Genomic DNA, 4,918 nt, shown 5'->3' with positions numbered 1-4,918 from the left:
GAGCGAAGCACCAACATCGGAAAAGAGAGGGTAGAAATAACCACAAAACCAAAATGATCCAAATTAAGTTGTGGGACAACTGACATCAAGTGTCCTGGTGTCGGGGCGCCCTGGTGTCGGGGCGCCTGGGTGGCTCAGTGGGTTAAAGCCTCTGCGTTCAGCTCGGGTCATGATCCCAGAGTCCTGGGATTGAGCCCCGCATTGGGCTCTCTGCTCAGCGGGGAGTGTGCTTCCCCCTCTCTCTGCCTGCCTCTCTGCCTGCTTGTGATCTCTATCAAATAAAATCTTAAAAAAAAAAAAAAAGAATATCCTGGTGTCACGCACGGAGAAGGACAGAACATCACCTGTATAATATTCCTGCCTGTGTTTAACCTGAAACTAAACAGAAGAAAGCAATCAGACAAATCCAGCCTAAGAAGCTTTCTGAACTCCTGGACCAGATCTTCAAAAGGCAATGTCATGCAAGACAAAAAAAAAAAAAAAAGTCTGGGAAAATACGTTAGTTTAAATACTAAGGAGACTTGATAACTGATATGCAATGGATGATCTTTACTTGGAAAGATGAGGGTTTTTTGTTTGAGATCAGGTACAAAGAACAATATTAGGACAATGGGAAATTTTGAGTGAGAATCTAAACTAGGTATTGTATTGTCTCAAAATTAAATTCTCAGAGTGTGATATCTGCATTAAGATTTTGTAGCAGATCACAATTTTTCTTAAGAAATGTATGTTGTGGGGTGCCTGGGTGGCTCAGTGGGTTAAGCCTCTGCCTTCGGCTCAGGTCATGATCTCAGGGTCCTGGGATCGAGCTCTCTGCTCGGCAGGGAGCCTGCTTCCCCCTCTCTCTGTTTACTTGTGATCTCTCTCTGTCAAATAGATAAATAAAATCTCTAAAAAAAGAATAAAAAGGAAATATATGTTGTGTATTTAGGGACAATAAACCATAATTTCTTCAAGTAACTCAAATGATTCATGAAACACTTAAAACACACACACACAGAGGGGAGGGACAGAAAATGACATAAGTGACAAATAATAATGGGTAAATCCAGGTGAAGGATATCTGAGTGTTCCTTGCAATTTTCATGCAATTATCTGTAAGAGAGACATTTTCAAAAGTAAAATTTGGGGGCGCCTGGGTGGCTTAGTCGTTAAGCGTCTGCTTTCATCTCCGGTCCTGATCCCAGCGTCCTGGGGGCTTGACCCCGCATCAGGCTCCCTGCTCAGCAGGAAGCCTGCTCCTCCCTCTCCGCCTGCATGTGTATCCTCTCTCATTGTCAAATAAGTAAATAAAATCTTTTTTTAAAAAAGTAAAATTTGAGGAAAAAGAAGATATTAAATGCCATTTTATGTCTATTAGTTTGCAAACTCAGAAAAAGGTAACCGATATCTAGAAAAAAATAACTTGCCAAAAGTCACTCAAAAAGGAATAGCCAACCTGAATTGTTCTATAGCCATACAGAAATATATCATTAGTCAAAAAGCTTAAGAAAAAAAAATCCAGGTTCAGGGCGCCTGGATATCTCAGTTGTTAGGCATCTGCCTTCAACTCAGGTCATGTGGGATCAACCCCCGAGTCGGGCTCCCTGCTTAGCGGGTAGCTACTTCTCCCTCTCCCTCTGCCCTTGCTCGTGTTCCCTCTCTTGTTGTCTCTCTCTCTAGCAATTAAATAAATAAAAATGTTTTTTTAAAAAATCCAGGCTCCTCCATTGACTTTGGACAAATACTTTAAGCAAAAACTTTTTGTTTTTTTGGCAGAAACATTTTTAATGTGACATGATTCATAAAAAAAAACGGGAAAACGAAGGACACTCTGCAAAACACTTGGAGGATACAATAACCTGGATACTAAATCCTGTCAAGGACAAGTTGAGAAAGGAAAATCACTGATCAGTCACACACTCATGATAAAGAAGCAAGAATCAGTAACAGAATATTAGCAAACTGAATTCTACAGGATATAAGAAGGAAACCAGAAGGCTCTATGATGAAACTGGATCCATCCCAGACACACAAACTTGATTTAACTTCAGAAAATAAATTGCTACAATATTCCACATTCACAAATTACAGGAGATCATTGTGAACCTCAAATTCAGAAAAATAATTGGTGGGGTACAGTATCTGTTCGTAATGTATTTTTCACAATTTTTTAAAAGTTCAAGATTTTTTTTTAATTAGAGGATTTTTAACTTCTGAGTCTTTTGCGAAAGCAAAATTAATGCAACACAAACCAGAAGATCTAATTAATAAATTTAACAACAAGCCGAAGTAATTTTGTTACATGAAGTAACCCATTTATTATAGGCTAGCAGTGTCTCAAATGTGGGAGCTTCTGCTGCTCTTTCAACTCCTTCAGCCTTATGATGGCCAACTTTACTGTGACTGCAGAAGTGGTATTGTACATCCAGGCAACACCAGCAACAGTTTTCATTCAGGAGCCACAGTGCCAGATCCCCACAGCTCGTCTTCTCATCTTGGTTTTGCCACAAAAGGAGCAAGTGTACTTAGCATACTGCTTTATTTCAATCTTCAGCATTTTGCCGAGGGAAGCACCATAACAGGTTCCATATTTACCCGCAGTTCCAACCTTCTTGGTGCATTTAGCCATGTTGCCGCAAATTAGGTCTGAGCCCAGGGAGCAAAGTTCAAGATTATGGAGACAGAATTTGCGTTAAGGTCTATGAGTCCTTCCAAACTCATACTGTTAGGGAACCACGACCACAGACTACAAAATTTTCATCACCCGCCAAACCCAAAGTGTTCTGAGAGGTAAACCCCTTCTCTCAACCCCAGACACTGGCAACCACTGATCTGTTGCCTGTCCCTATGGTTTGGACGTTGTAAGAATGTCACAAAAATGGAATCCTATGGTATGCAGACTTTGCACTTGTCCTTCAAGAAAGGGACCCACACACATGGCATGTCTGGAGGTGCCATGTACCATTGCTCACCTGGGTAGTAGTTACATGGCTTGATCACTTCCTATCCATTTATCAAATTGCAGGCTTTCCACAATCATGTATACATATGGTGTAACATAAATATAATTAATCCTTACCTTCCTGTAATTTATCCTATCTTTGTGAAGGTTATTTATTAAATAGCGATTGTTTTCCTTTAAAAGACAGTGGGAAAGTCAGGACAGCAGTCACCTCAAGAAAACTGGGGAGACAAGTGACTGGCATGGGGCAAAAGGAGGGCTTCAACTTACCGTCAAAATTTCTCTAAATCTGAGCGGTAGTTACTAGGATTCCAACCTGACAAGAGCCCAGGGCCACTGAGCACCCTCTAGTGATGCCAATGGTGCCCGCGGGGATCATGCAGGTACAGGTCACATGACCACCCTGACACCCACAATGTGCGGGCGAGCCAAACCCAGCGAACACGGGAAAGAGTCTTCCCACCTTAAGGTCAGTTCAGTAGCACGCAGAATGTAGCTCATTAGCACCCCACCGCTGCCATGCAAGCTAACATATGAGCCGATTCCAGGAATTAGGACGTGGACATCTTTGGGGACCATGCCTGTGCCCTCCACGCCCAGCGCCGTCTCTGGTGCGCACCCCCTCCTGCCCTCCTTGGGTGTGCCCATCCCCCTCAAGCGTTGGCAGAGAAAGGGTGGCCAGTGGTGCTGGTGCCGGAGGAGGTAGAGAGGGAGGCATCTGCCGGGGGCCTGGGCAGGCAGCCGAACGAGGCCGGACGGGGCCTAGGGCTCCCCAGGCCAGTCGCCACTGCCTCCCTGGCTGCAGTGGAAACCGAAAGGGGCACTAAATAAAGGCAGGGGACCCACCTCCTCCTTTCCCCTGGTGCCCACACATACTCCCTTAATCTGTGCCTCACCATCTGCCACTCGCTTCCCCCTGGGATGGGAAGGTGCCGAGCCACAGCCTGTGATGCATGTGTTTACAGCAACAGGACTGTGGGTGACACGCTCTGAATATGGAACAGAGCTCGTGTGCTCAGACGATAGAAGGGAGGCTGGCAAAACTAGTCAGCCAGGACTGTGACCAGACCATCCTCGACCCACTCTCCACTTCCTGGCGCTGGCCACGATCGCTCTGTGCCCCCGGGGGAGCTGTGGGAGCTGGACGTCTCCCCACTCACACCTTGACCGCGCGAAGGCCCACGGACACCCCAGCCAGAAGGGTCTCTCCCAAACACATTCCCGCAGACGACAGCGCACCGTGTTACCCGCCAAGAGAGAATCACAGGGTCCGGGTGAAGGCCGGAGCCCCGCAACCAGGCCCACCTTCTCAAGCGAGGGGTTTGGAAGGACAGGACCGAGTCCCACGGACGTGCCTCCCCAGGCTGAGGTCTGTGCTTGTCCCACCCGGTGCGGGATGGTCTGGCCACCTGAGTTGGTGGCGCAGACGTGTCAGGGAAGGCAGGCTGAGAAGAGGGCGCAAGGGGGGAACCAAGTCGGCCCAGTCTTCCCCACGGGGAAGCCAGTCTCTACTTCCCATCCTCACTGTGCCCATCCTGCCCTTGTCCCCGTTAGCACCTGGCAGAGCAGTCTCCGGAGCAAGCTCCCTGCTGCTAAGATGAGGCCCGCCCCGGCCACTCCGAGGTAGCCTTCCCTCCCACTGCCCTTCCTTCAACACACCCAGGAGGGCTCAGACCTCAGAGGATCACAGAGTCGGATCCTCAGCCTCCTCTGGGGGCCCGTGACACTGAGCATCCCTGCACCCCGTCCGGGGGCTCTGGGGACTTCCACATCATTTCCCTCCAGTTATACCCATTTAACGGCACCCCCTGAAAGGTAGGGCTGCCCCTTGCTTCCGCTCCTTCAATCCCTTGTAGGCCCTTGACCACAGTCTCCTCTCCCTTAACACCCTGAATCACCTCGCTGTCCGTCCACGGACATGATCTTATCCCCGATTAGTTTTATTCTCTCTCTCTCTCTCTCTCACACACACAC

The 4,918-nt window shown here is 47.6% G+C and overlaps 1 pseudogene; it reads right to left on the bottom strand.

Annotated features, from left to right (window-relative positions):
• Positions 1-2,308: 2,308 nt before the first annotated feature.
• LOC122896598 lies at positions 2,309-2,611 on the bottom strand (annotated as a pseudogene).
• Between the last annotated feature and the right edge of the window lie 2,307 nt (positions 2,612-4,918).

Source organism: Neovison vison, chromosome X (genome assembly GCF_020171115.1).
Source record: "Neovison vison isolate M4711 chromosome X, ASM_NN_V1, whole genome shotgun sequence".
Taxonomy (NCBI): Eukaryota; Metazoa; Chordata; class Mammalia; order Carnivora; family Mustelidae; genus Neogale; species Neogale vison.
Note: the sequence above shows the minus strand (reverse complement) of the source record. Positions and strands in the feature narration are given on the sequence as shown.